Genomic DNA, 14,855 nt, shown 5'->3' on the forward strand with positions numbered 1-14,855 from the left:
GAAGCCATTCGCTATGATATGGACACCATTGAATACCAACACAACACTGGCAAATAAAAACTGAAGTATGACCTATTCCTGCATGTAAAATTTACAGAGGCAAAGGAGTGAAAGGACACACACACTCGTACACACACACTGAAGCATAATCTATCATACCACAGTGAGTAATATATTTACTCATGACTTCAAATAGATGCACCAGAGTGGCCTTTCTCAACAGGGCTGGTTAGGGCACAGACAGTTTATCCTCTGCCCAGTAAGATAGGCAGGCAAAGCAGTAACCCGAGCTGAAAAAACAAAAGGCACAAAGCCAATCGGCAAAATCAAACTGACCCCTGTCACTCTCTCTCTCTGCAACTGGCGTAATCTTAATTGAATCAGCCTTACAGAAAGATGTTGACACTGAGAGATTGCACAAACCTGGGAGGCCTTGGCAGACCAAGGGAAGTGCTGGGGGGAAAAATGGAAAAAAAAAGTTGCCCCACCTATTCATTAATGTGTCCCCCTATGTCCCTCAGTCCCATTTCTCACTGTCTCAGGGAGATAGTGCTCCCTGTCCTCCCCCCTCCACAGCCAATTTGATCACTCACTGTGGTCCACTGAGGAGGCCTCCAATTTTTCAAACATGTCCTGCTAATCAAACCGGACAACGCACTGTCCACGCATCTCCTGCTAGCAAAAGGGCAACATTGTTCAACACCCCTGAGTCAACACTCTTACAACAACTTAGCTGTCAACCCCGTCTCCACATCGTGCAGTCTCGCCTTCATTTTTACGTCAAATGGTCGAATATTGTCAATCTTGGTTGGTTCCCATATCAGAAATCAACCGATGGTGTCTTCATTCGTAGAGCCAACAAAAGAATGAGGTCTTTGGGTTTAATGACATGTTTGTTTTCATGAGAAGCATTGATTGGCTGAGTCACCCCCGAGAGACCCATCCATCATGGCGCTCTGCATTGTGTCTTTATTGGCACCCCATCGCAACACGTAACCTTTCAGAGTAACTAATAATCACTTCTTTTCAATGGGCGTTAACAGGAGGGCCTGTATGCTTCTCACCCTTTATTTAATTGCTCATCCATATAGTTGATTATCTTTGAAGAGTGTATAATCAATATTTTTGCTATATTACTGAATCAAATGATGTTGTAAAAACCAGGTGATTAGTAATAATAAACAGAATTATTATTATTTATTTTCAGTTTTCTCGTTTGCATTTGAGATATGCAATTTAAAAGTAACTCCTACTATGTAGATAAATAAATCCCTATATATTTTACTATGTTTGCCAATTTAAAAGACGTTAGTTCTAAATTATAATATCTACATTTCAGTAAGCAAGCTAAATATGTTGACAAGGTTACCAGTCCAATCACATCTGCATCTTACAATGCTGGGGTTCTGGATTCTCAGGAATGGGATGGGATAGTGGATGTCCCAATGAAGGCCATCAACAAGGTTATCCATGCTAGTGAAAATGTCTAAGGTGCAATGAGAAGTGACAGAGTTAGGAAACACCATAGTCCTGCCTCGGCCAGATCTGCATATGAATGGCAAACTGCTCCATGCAGGTGGCATGCGATAAGAGCCCTAATCTAGATGAAAGACCCCGGTGCAGGCCTCCCTTATTAGCTGTGATGAAGCTCGGGTGTGGGTAGAATGCTAATACCCAGATCCCTCCCTTCACTTCCAGCCTGGTTTCCCAGGTTGACTCCCAGTTTTGCTGTGAGCAAACCATTGTAAACAAGACCACGGCACATTTCTAGGTGAATTACATCAAAAAGTGAGATGGCCAGCCCGAGCCCTGCTGCAGGAAGAAAGGCTAGCGGATGTAAGGCTGGTGTAGTGTGTGCCTTCATTTGATCAGGCCTGTTTCTGCCACCATGTAGAGCCCTTGTTCTGGACAAGAGCAGAGACACCAGATTCCGCCTTGGGGCAAATGTCATGCATAATGCATGTGCATTATTCATACAATTATTGATAACGCTTTTCACGTCTGTGATTATTCATTCATTAATTATTGCGGTCCCTAATGTGTTAGCATTAAAGATATTGTTATTAATGTCGAGCCATTTGAAGATTGACAGTGTTCCCAGCGGCCTGTGTCTTGTTGGTTATTTCAAACCCTAAAGTGGAAAGAGAGAGCATTGGAGTGGGACTTTGGACAAGGTTGGAAGGAAAGGGAAGTTATACTGAAAGCATGAGTGGGTAAAAAGAACTCCACACTTCACCACAAGAGAGGAGCTGCACATGTTTGCCAAAACTGTTTTGAGGAATTTTAGTCCCAGTGCTGTACAGATAGAAGCTGAGTGGGAGTGCATCTTTAGAGCTGAGTTATAGCGTAGGATGCTAACTGGGCAGAGGCTGAGGCATACCCTGGAGCACCTCTGATGCCAGGCAAGGTGTCTGATAGCAAAGCTGCTCATGTCTTCCCCCTTTTTCACCTCAACCATCACTCCAACTACACACACATATACACACAACCCTCCCCTGCCCTTTTTGCCCTGAATCTAAACCATCGTTTTGATAGATCGCATCTAAGAACATGGAGGGTAGGTCAATGCATCAATGCTGATCTAAATAATTCATTCTGCATGTGTACATAGTCTTAATTACAGTTAATTATTAATACCCTCTACAACAATGGAGCCATGTTACTTCAAACAATAGGGGGGTTGATTTCGACTGTTTCCTAATGTGCTTATAATGACAGCAGGAACTGAATAGTTTAGTCCCAGAATGATCCATGAAAATAATCTTTAAGTATTTTTGACTGAACAATATATTTTCTTTGGATGAATGAAGGAGGTCATGGTGATTCATGATTGCCTTATTGCACTTATTACTAACAATTCTAACAAGTGTTTAGCTGCATCACTGTTGCAGAAAACAAGCCATTGAGGTTGAAGCAGACAGCCTACATGCTGGAGGTAAACCTACTGACCCTAGCTAACTCAGCCAGAGTTCTGCATTTAGTGTAGTGCTCCTTTCCTCACACTGAAGCTGCGGGGTTCACAAACTTTCCGACACACAAAGACAGACTCAGTTTATTCCTAAATGTAGGCCTACCAGTGGCTCTCTGTTTTGACAGAACTTGGCTAGCCGGCGTATCAACACTACAGCCCCTGCGCCAAGCTAACATGTTTGGGACCATTCTCTCAACTGACGAAACCAACCAATCCACTAACCAACTCCTGCTAAACTCTAGCTAAATTTCAACTCAAAATCTCTTGCACCATAGTCAACGGTGGCAGGAGGGGGGATTGAGACGGCTACTGTGGTGGAGACATTGTGTTACCACTGATGGAGGAGGATGAGGAGATGATAAAGAAGACTGAACAAGCTGTGTTACCACTGATGGAGGAGGATGAGGAGATGATAAAGAAGACTGAACAAGCTGCATTATCACTGTAAGTTAGCGTTGTGAGCTGACAGTAAGCTAATACTTCTAACCTGAGCTAGCAGGCAGCTGCTAGCTAGCAAGAGTTGTGTGTTGCTGTATCTTTAGTCATGTTAGATGACTCTGCTTTACCATCAAACATTGAACTTTAGCCAGTGCTACGGTTCTTTTTTGCACACAGCTTAAGTATTTTTAGAATCCACAGATGCTTTTTGCTTTAATTTGGGTTGTGATTGGTCGTAGTTGTGGCTGTAAACATTTTGTATGCATTTGATTTGGTTATTCAGAACGTATAGAATTAGTTTATATTTATTTTTATATATATAAACAATTTGTAAAATATATTTGTACCCATAGGTGTGTATATAGTAGTTTTAGATCTAGTTTTTTTAGTGTCTAAGTGTCTGTGTTACCTTGTCTAACCTGTCCTTTGTTTTTAAGTTTGGTACGTTTAGTATGTGTGTCTGTACATTGAGAGCTAGTCTCCACCGTGAAGAGCAAACAAGAGTCTAGCTACGACACTTGCCTTTTTAAAAATGTTGTGCTCATGCTAGCTGCAGCTACTGCTGCTTCGTATTCCTTTAATATGTCTTTGTTGCAATGACGACTTTTAACGTGACATAAGATTCATTGTGTTGTGTGTGTTAAAACTTGGACTTTTTTGCTCCTCTTGAAATATTTGTTGAACATGTTTTACAAATTGCAATCGAATTATCCTTCTCTGAAACTGTGATAAACATCCACACTGGTGATGCCATGTTGACTGTCTTGTTCGCTTGCTGCGGCTGGGGCTTGTAGTTCTTCTTCTTCTTCTCTGTTGTGTTTAATGGCAGCACCTGGTGGCACATACTGCCACCTACTGTGTCAGAATGTATCGGTTGTTAATGTGTAAATGATGGGAATTATTATTGGTTGTTTTTAATCGGATAAAATTTTATTATCGGAATAATAAATAATAATAACATTTTCCTATTATCTGCCGATAATTTATCGGACCGATATATAACGTGCATCCCTATACAGAATTGATTGACCTGCGTTGTCGTAGCATTTCAATTCTATACCCGGGATAAGTTAGTCTGCTATTTCTGTCTTTATATTATTATTGATATTCTTTTTTTGTTGCATCAAAAATAAATGGCACCTGCTTCAAACCATGCAGTCCTCCCATAGCTCCCTCAGTCACACTTTCCTGGCGTAGCTACTAACCACTGTATACTGAGAAAAATTACCACTGCCATGAGTTACTCAGAAATGCTGTATTGTTGGATCCTACTTTGCAGTTCAGTATATCATTTCCATTTGATGGGCCAAACAGACAAAGGCTCCCAGGAATCCACAACCTCATTTGTTCTTACATACCAAACTGTGATGAGCTTGAACAACGGGATGTGTACAAATGTAGCTAAGCATGATTACTGGCTTAGTCAACAAAGCCATTGGTCACTGCATGGGGGGAGTAGGGAATGAGACAGACAGAGAGACTGGAAATTACCCACATTCCAGTGCCAGTGTCAGATTGCCAGTGTATTCATCAAGTTTGATCCCCATTTACTTAATAGTAAATCTAGTGTATTTCCAAAGTACGACGGGATTGTCTGTGTGGCGCGTGAAAGCTGCTGACCTCTAAGTCAACTATTTAGCGAATCAACATTATCAATCCTAGCTCCTTTGCCCCAGCTGAAACATTAGCCCCTCTCAGGGCTGAGGCTTTCTGGGATGTTTCCAGTCTAGCCGCCAGCGGGGCTCGTCCTGGGACTGCTGGAGCCAACACAGCGATCCAGTTACCGTTCTGTGTGTTGCATTACAAAAAGAGCACATTTGGTTCCGCTAATCAGCTGTAATGCTATTGCCATTGATAAAGTGTATGAAACATCATTCTTGAGAGATATTCCTCAAGTCATTTAGCCTGGTAATTGACTTTTAAAGCAGTCTGGGCCATGGAGTGATACTACAAACCAGGTGGGCTGGATAGATATACATCTATCATTTCTTTGTGTGTGTTGATGGGATGGGATGATGCAAGAGATCAAGAGACAATGTGGACGGGAGGTGGAGACAGACATCTTCCTGCTCCCCAAAAATAGGAGCATCCTGACTCGTTCACTCTCCCTGCCCACGTGTTAGCTTAAGCAGATAATGCAGAAAGCTTCTCTCCTGAGCTGAGGAGGCAGCATATTGATTTTGTCTTAGATGAGGTCTCTGAAACCTCATTTACTCCCGTTGTCATCACCGTGGAACATCAGTGTCTGACAAGCTGCACTTCCCCCCCATATCCATCCCGGCAGCCATCTTGGAAACTGTTGAGGGATGCTAATGTGTGTCAGCATTAGCGCTGTCCCCTTCCAGTAACACTGTTGACAGAGGGCCTTGCATGATAAGATGTATGAGGTCAGATAATGTTGCTGCTGACTAACAATTGTGCTGTCTAAATAAAGCCCTGTGTTTAAGCACTGATCCGCTCTTATTAGGTTACAGTGCAAACACAGAGGAAGGTCCCAGGTGGACCTGCCATCTTGGCATGTGGGTCATAGTGAAACACGGCACTCCTATGCCCAGAGCTCTTTGGGTGTTTGATGAACCGTAGTTGATGCTGTCCTTATTTCATAATCTTTACTGATGGATTATGAATGCACTATTCAACAACAGGGCCACGTAATGATAGCTATCACTTAAATTTAATTTGCCCAGAGGCGTGTACAAATCAAGTATGAACAAGTTAGAGGGCTTAAGAAAGGATACATGCTTCTTTGTTTTAATCTAAGAAAGACTGGCGTAATTAAACCAAACATGATACATTGAGTGAGTAAGCTCTTGCTTGGCTCACAGCACCACCCTGCTTTCATCTGCAAACAAAGAGTGATTGACAACAAAAAGCATGCAAAGCAAACCACCCCACTACTCTGACTCACACCTCATAGTATGAGGCCTTTTAATAGAAACCCACACATTTACACTTTTCTCTGCCAGAGGGCAGAGATTTCGATGTATACATAAATGGCAGTGGGGATTTTTTTTTTCATTAAAGGGGATGAAATTATGCACAAAGACGTGATTCTACGTAATTAAACTAATTAAAGAACATCATTAATAAAATATCAGTGAAGCCAGCTGTTTACAGTGTGTGGTGGGGCCTGGGGATGCGAGGAGATGGGAGGGAGACAGACAGTGTGTTTTTAATATGTGCTTTTAAGGGTTCCCTGTGGTGAGGGTCTTCTCCAGGGACAGGGGCCCCTTTGTAAGAGTCCCTGTGGAGAAAACAAAAGCAAAATCAACAACATCCTCAAACACCAAAATGCTTATTGTGGAGAAAAAAGCAGCCAAACTTATTTTCCAAAGATATTTATTTTGTAGTTAGAGGTGCCATGTGGATACCATGCTGACATATGTAGTTATATTCAAAAGTATTTATATTACTGTGGACACTTTACATACATGCCTGTTCAACTAGTACTACAGATATCATCTTGAAGATTTTCATTTAAATAAATGTGTGTTAAGTCACTATCGCCGAATGAGCTAACACAATGGTGATTGAGCCTATGGCCCACTGATGAAAGCCTTTGCATTTGCAGTAGCCTATATAGTATTATTACAGACTGGGTGTCTGTGTTCACATTCATGAAAAAAATCACAAGCGGCGCCCAGTTAGTGACGCGTTTTCCATCAGCCAGCAGTGGTTGGTCTGCCAGAGAGGGTAGGCGGAGCTGAGCGACTGCTTTTCCGGTCTCTGCGAGTGTTGCGAGTAAACAGTAATCTACTATGGCTGAACAAACAAAGAAAAGATCGATGACTACAGATACAACTTCAAAAATAAGTGAACATCCAAAGAAAAAGAAACAAATTCGACGCTCAGATGAAGGCAAACTGTCTGAAAAGGAAAGCGACCGTCAGCGAGGAAAATCAAGAGTTACAACCGTGACAAAAGGAGCCAACCACAGACGTCTGGTTATCTGGGACATATGCGCCCACAATTGCCGTTTATCGCCATGACGTACCGCCAAATAGAACGAAACTGAGAACTTCGAGATTCTAACTTTAAGTTAAGTGCTTATTTATCTCAAAAACATGTATGCATTAATGTTTTAGTCATTTCCTGTGTTTGAAGTTTTGTAATGTGTTGTGTACATTATTACTTGCTAATGTAATTGTATATCTCTCACAATTTTAATTTAAAGATTTAAAATGTAATTCTTTTTACGATATAATCATAAAAAAATGTTGAAATCGCTATACTTTAACTAATGCCATGATTTCAGTTTTAGTAGGCCTAAAAAAATTGGTACATGAACTAGTTTTCAGCAGGTCAAATCTTTGGCCTTAGTGCCCTTCACACAGATAACTCAGGCATCATGTGCACCCTTACACAGTGTTATTGTGCACACTTGTTTTGACTTGTCACTTACAACATGAATGAGGCTTTTCTAAGCCAATAAATGAGGGATGACTCTGGAGATAGTCGACATGCTGATAAAGGAGCAATGGACATAGTGAAACAGAGCCCAATTAATAATGCATTTGTGTCTGACTGTCTGGCCCCAAGGACGGGGCTGCTGAAAAATGGAGGTCAGATGTCCTCCTCGACTGGTCAGTGATCCCTTTGTGCCACCCACCCAGTGTTCAGTGTCCAGCCACTGAACTGTGATACAGCACACAAGTGCAGACATTAACTGTATTTAAACACTGTGCCGATAGTATGATCGTATATGTGTTGACACATAGTTGCGTAGCTGTGTTCACTTTTGTTTAATACATTTACCCGTGCATATCAGCGTGCACACACAAACGCTGACAGGGAGTGTGTAACATTGTGTGTGTGTGTGCTCGCCACTGTGACGAATGGTCATGGAGGTGACCTCTCTTAAGAGCAGTCAGTGGTGAGGGCCTGCATGTGACCCCGGGCCACTTAAACACATTAATCACAACCCTCTCCTTCTTGCTTTTATCAGCCCTGCTGAAAGCTACTGTCCAGCCTCCACCCCCTCTCCCCTCTTCATCACCTCTCTGCCTCAGCCATTCATAAGGCTCTCATCAACTTCAGACCACAGGTATCACTCCATCACTACACATTTATCAGGGGCTGCTCTTATCAGCCAGCAGGGCCTGAATATGGAAATGGGATCCCTGCCACTGATAAGGACAGCCTGGATTATCCCTGGCTCTCCTTCATCAGATAGCCGCTGAGGAATGGTAACAGGCCGGAACATTCCTCCATTGTTTTGGGGCGGTGCTGATTGAAGAAGAGCTACGAGGGGGAGCACGCTGTGGAGATTTATGTGTGTTTGTGCATACATGTTTGCATGAATGTTCGGTAGTGGGATAGTGTGGCTGGGAAAATATCGACGTGAGCACAGGTGATAACTTGAATATCTCCATGCCGACCTGTCTTTCCATACACACCTCTGTTTTACGCAAATCCATTACACACACACACCCAACCCCTGAACTCTGGCCAAGTCTTCCAAGGGGGCGCCAAAGCAGTCGAAGCTCACAGACACATACAATTAACAACTTTGTGCTCACGTGCATACATGCCGTCTTAAATAAAATTAATTCAGACAGACGTTACATGTGCACAAGACACACACTTCACACAGACAGCCTTCTTGTATGCACACATGATGATAAGAATACACACGCAGGCCTACACACAAAACACTCTTTCCTTAGCATGTGTTCAAACTAAAATAGGCCATTCCTAATTAGGACCTCACAACCTGAGCTGTTTCTTCAAAGGCAGCCGCTTCTGCGCTAATCTGAGGCATCGCTTCATTATGAATTCTTCAAAGTCCCACCCAGCTGTCAAGCAAGCTTGTTGAGAGGGCCCGTTATTAGTGTAGCTAATACAGCAGGCACAAAGCTTGGTCTGTTGTTCTCTGTTGCTCCCACCCTCATACAAACACACTCACCGACCGGGGTGAACATGTTGACCCGAGATGAGTTCGCCGGCCTCTGATGTGCTCAGGTGTGTTGACTCGGACACACTCCTCACAAAGGAGTATTGACACAGTGAGGAGGGTTTCTGCGAAATCCCTTGCAGCAAGAGAGAGGCCTGCTGCAGCTTATCTTATCAGATGCATTATTAGCTGCGATTGGCAAAACTATCAAAAGAACATTAGCTGACAAAAGAGGCCCTGTCCATGCCTGCAATAAAGCACACCTCTATTGGCCGCTAAGTGATTTATATGAGCGTCTTAAAATGGCTTTTGGTTGGGCTTTGATAAGACATAGAGGCATGCCTGTGTGTAGTTGACACACTCAGCTGAGTATGAAGTCACCGCTACGCCCAGGGTCAGAATCAACAAGGGCTACTACATGTTATAATGGGCCCATATAACTCATGTTACAGACAACTGATGTCTGCTTTTATCACTCAGTGTGCAGGGAGCTGAGCAGGAGATCCTCTGTGGACTAGAGCTCTGTCTGTTATAATGTGTGATATGGCCAGCATGACCAGATGTATTCTAAAACATTACATGTCAGTGATCATATTATTAGCATATATCAGCTATCATAATCATTATAAAAAGTCACTATACACAAGGTACTTGCATTTTCATCTATTAAAACAGATGTGTATTTTACTTCTATAAGTCCTCCTGGTGGTTGGCAGAAAAAGGGAAGTCAACATCTATCACACATACCTGCCAACATTGTGAAAAAGAGGGAATTGGAAAATCGGCCTATACCCAGCAACCCTGTCAACATATAACCCTCAACCACAGATTAATGAATTAAATAAACAGATATGTTAGAAAAATTACTTTTAATTAGTCTTACCTTCAAGGTTCACGTTAAAATCACCACGCAGAATAAAACATGGCAATACTGCAGGACCCCCTCTGTGCCTCAATGTTTTTCTTGTGCTTGGCACAGTTAGCATGCTTGCTAACATCATATTTCCCACCATGTTCGACGCCAAAGTCCGTTCTACACACCTTACAAAATGCATGGTTTTATATGCATGAGTATTTTATCTTCTTTGGGCCCGTTTCAGACATTTTCAGCAGCAAACTAAGCGGCAGAGAGGTAGCGAGCCGCCTCAATGACGCATACGCAATCCAGGTAGAGTGGTTTGCGCATGCTTGTTGCTGCCTCCAGTAGGGTTGCGAGGTCTTATGACACATAGGGGATGGAGGAACACCGGTTTGATTGGTATCAATGTGAAATAGTGAGATAATCGGCGAGAGAAATTACAAATCGGGAGTAAAGTGGGTTAAAAATAGGGAGACTCTCACCCGAATCGGGAGCATTGAAAGGTCGGCTCACAAATGATGTAAGGAGCCTATGGCCTTCCACTTTTTATGATTCGAAGTTCACAACAGTCGATGATGAATCTTAAATAAAGAAGTCATAAATTAGACACTTTTGGGAAAATGCTGCTAAATTAAAAAAAAAATAACTTTAATAGTGACGTCTCCGAAACAAAGATTTCACAAATAAATATGGATTTATTAAAAAACCTTTCATTTCATATGATAAAATAAATAATGTTTCTGACTTCCAGTTTTATTCCAGGGTCAAATATTTTATGTGTTTACTGAAATTTGAAATGTATTAAGGGTTTTCACCCAGTGCTTTTGCTGTACTTTAGCAGTACATAGTAGAATCCCTGACCTCTGATGTTGTACATTAATCAGAAGCACTTTTGTAATGGGAGACTGCTGTGATCTTTGTGATCTTTGTCATCATGGCAGGAGTTGTTCATTCTGAAATGGGACTTAACCCAACAATTTAGAAACCATAAGCTTGCCAATCTAACCTTTAGTCTGCCTCTGACCTGTGTAGCCCTTTGCTATGGAGACCGGGACATAATAATAGTATCTGACTTGCCTGACTCCTCAGACAGCCTGGTAGGGCTGGGTGCGTTCATGCATGCAGACAGCTAAACAGATTTTAATTGCTTCTCCGAATAGCTTTGGTAGTGATATCTTAGTATGTGGCAATGTTTCTGAAGCACACTCAGATACTCTCATATGCTCACCAACAGTATGCAAACACCCGTAACACAATGACACATTAAATCAAGCACACAGAAAGGTTAGAGATAAATGTAGTGGAAGCAAGCTCTCCGCAGGATCACAGCAGCCACAGAGGAGCGGGTGCAGGCATTGAAACATGATTCTGTGACTTTTCAAGTGAACATTATCTTGTTTCGCTAACCCCAAATCCAAAACTCAGCCCTCTTGAATGACAAGAGCTGGTGTTGGCACATCTCTGAGCTCTTGCCGCTACATCTTTGTTTCCTCTCTCTAAAGATACGATCAAGTCCCCTGCTTGCTTCACAGAAATATCAGAAATATCAGGGACATGAAATCCTTGTTAAGCAGCTCACTGTCACAGGCTGGGTCCTTGATTGGCAAGCCTGACAGTGCACACGCTACTCGCAGTCTTTCACACATTTAGCGAAGCCCATATGCTGAACCGACAGCGCCATGTGACTATACGCCTATGGAGCGGCCGTATCATGCTCAAATCTCCATTTAATCGCCAATCTCAAGTTACCCCACACTTAATAAACAGCAGATTAGTGCATTCTTTGCTATGCCCGACACACATTTCCGCTTCAGAGAGTCCCACAGGGCCAGGTCTCGTAGCTGGCATAAGCAGTCATGTTAAACGGTCGGGGCAAGGCACGTCATCCGCCTCACATGTAGCCCTCGGCTCCAAAGATTTGCTGGGTCAGTCTGCAACCATTGTTGTCGAGGAAACTCAGCTGCCTCTGCCCTTATGCCAACATGACCCCCTCCTCACTGGAAAAATGATCTCCATAACCTTTTGTCTGGAGTTCGTCGGAGCCACATTTGGCAATATGTGCATTGTTCTGGTACACAGTGAAATTAGAGCGAGAGAGAGAGAGAGAGAGGGTGAGACTGCAGGACGCAGAGCGCAAACGCAGGCGACATAGTTGAAATTAGTGTGCGGTGTGAATGACAATAGGACGAGATGTCATTTTGAAAGGTTACTTGGGTTACTCCGCCGAGTCTGTCTGTCACCTCCATGCCTTCAGGGAGCTCTAATCACTTTACCCTATAATTACCTCCCCACAAAAGGCCCCGTTAAAGTTCCTGTAAAATAAACCTGATGCTATTGTAAAGAAGAGAGGCCCTTTCTTTTAATTACAGCCATCCATCTTAACCTTGTCTACCTGAGGTGAAGTGAAGGTAGCCCGGGTCAAGCTCCCAAAACGCTCTTCGCTATTGTCTCCTCCTGCCGCCGACCAGAGCACAATGTGGGTGCTAGCCTGCTCGCCACCACAAGCCTTTTGTTGCCTGCTCACTGGCTCCTGGTAGGATTTGCTGCTGAATGGGGTTTTTTTTACAGTGACACAATACTTGCAATTCACAATGGCAACCCAACACTGCACGCATCACTGTTGTATGTGAAACATATGCAGCGGGTGACTATAAAAAATTAAGTGTAAGCTCATATCACTTAACAGCTGCTAGTGTGACGCAACAGTCCTGCTCCTCAATGGACAACTTGAGGCTTGTGGGAACAATGTTTTTTTACTGGGTGTTGCTGAAAGTCATATCCGGGATCACTTTTTACACCTAATCCCTTGTTCTGCTCCTTGATACACCTCTGTGCATACGCCCTGTGTGTGTGTGTGTGTGTGTGTGTGTGTGTTTGTCTGCATTCAGAGTTTGCCATTTGTGTGTCAGTGTGTCTCACAGCGTGTGTTATCACCCATGTGTGTTTAGTCAAGCACCAGACAGGGCGATGCTGTGTTTAGAATCTGCGTCTCTTCTCCAAAAGCTCCAAGGTGAGGAGTAGGGCCTGATGATCAAAAGTAGTGTTTGTTTTTGCTTCCCGACCCCGAGAGGGAGAAACGCCATGTCCCTGCAGAGCACAGACGGGCAAACTGCCTCGCACTGATCAGCTCTCCTGAGAGGAGCGCTCTCCCCTGTGTGTGTATGTATGTGTTGTGAGTGTGTGTAGTGTTCGCTACTGTTTCATTGTTCCTTTCCCCTCCTTATTCTCTCATTCTTCCCCTTTCTTCACTCTTTTCAGGTGCCACCGGCTGCTACCTCGAGCTGTCACTGATGTGCGCTGTCACCCCTGCTGCAGCTGGAGGTAGGAATGTAACACACACACACACACACACACACACACACACAGGACTGAAAATCACAGGCCTTTGCATGGTATCTGTATACACTCTCTTCCTCCTCATCATCCTCCTTTTCCTCCTCTCTACCTTTGCATCTCAGCCCACTGTAACCGACCCACAGTGCACTGCGTGCACTTTCATCTGTGCTGAGGTGGCGTGGTCGTATATTATTCATGGGTCTTGCGATCTGAGGCGCGTGTCATATGGCAGAAGTAATAAGATGGAGTACTGGTGAGGAGATGATGAACACAACACTAGAGAGAGAGACACAAGGCTTCCTCTCCCATCGCACGGTTCTCTTTTACTTTTTATACACATGTTGGCCCACAGCACGGCTTTGATTTATCCTGGAATGGATGGCCCAGGACGGGACGGCACAACAGGTGTTGTTCTGAAACAACAGAGACGATTCCAGCGAGTTGTATATTTTAGATTTGTTGGAGACAGACAGGTCTTCTAATGTGGTGTATCCCATTGTATAACTTATATTTGTTTTTTATCTTAGTACAAGTTCTCCTGCACCTCGTCACTGCATACAGTCAAGCAGCCATCTTGCTTTCCTTATACTCTGCAGCCTCCACAGTAACCTTACGTTAGCAAATAACAGCAGAAAGCACATGATTCCGTTTGGAGGAGCAGAGGTATGTGTTTAACGGTGGACCAGGTTGAAAAATTAGTAACTGTTCCATTACATGCAGGAGCAGGACTTTTGACCTCCCACAATGCCCCTCAGCTTTGCACAGTGAGCAGGGGGGCTTTTTGAGGGTGGAGGGCAGGGCAGAGAGCAGACCAGCTGACCAGTTTCAGCGAATCACAGACTGAGCCCTGGTGTGCAATGTCTGGAGGCGACATGTGGTTAACCACCTGGCCCCGCTGTTTGACCCACTGGAGTGAGAGAGAGAGAGGGAGAGGGAGAGTGAGTGAGGACAGCCTGTACAGCCATTTGCTCATCAATGGAGGGCATCACCGCCACTTAACACGGCTTATTGATCCGCACAGCCTGCAGGGCCTCTGTTGTGTGTCCATTTCCTATTGATTATTTCAAGTCTATTCTTTTCGACCGCTCTCTCTCCCTTCTAACCACTGCCCTCCTCTGTCTGCTCCACCTGGGAATTTTTTTAAACAGTCATTTGAAATTATAATCTGTTTGAGTAAATGTCATAATCGCCCCTAAGGCCTGGTGCAGATTGGCTCGAGAGCAGAGGTCTCTGAGGTCAATGACACTGGTCAATACTGATCCATTTGTGTTATGGCTAGTGCAGCGGTCACTCCAACCAAAACGGCTGACCTCAGTTCTCCCTGCTCTGCACTAAAGCTTTAACAGGCCCAGTGATTT

The sequence above is a fragment of the Semicossyphus pulcher genome, unplaced genomic scaffold (genome assembly GCF_022749685.1).
Source record: "Semicossyphus pulcher isolate SPU_LCO1_2020_fin unplaced genomic scaffold, fSemPul1.0.p SCAF_1, whole genome shotgun sequence".
Taxonomy (NCBI): Eukaryota; Metazoa; Chordata; class Actinopteri; order Labriformes; family Labridae; genus Semicossyphus; species Semicossyphus pulcher.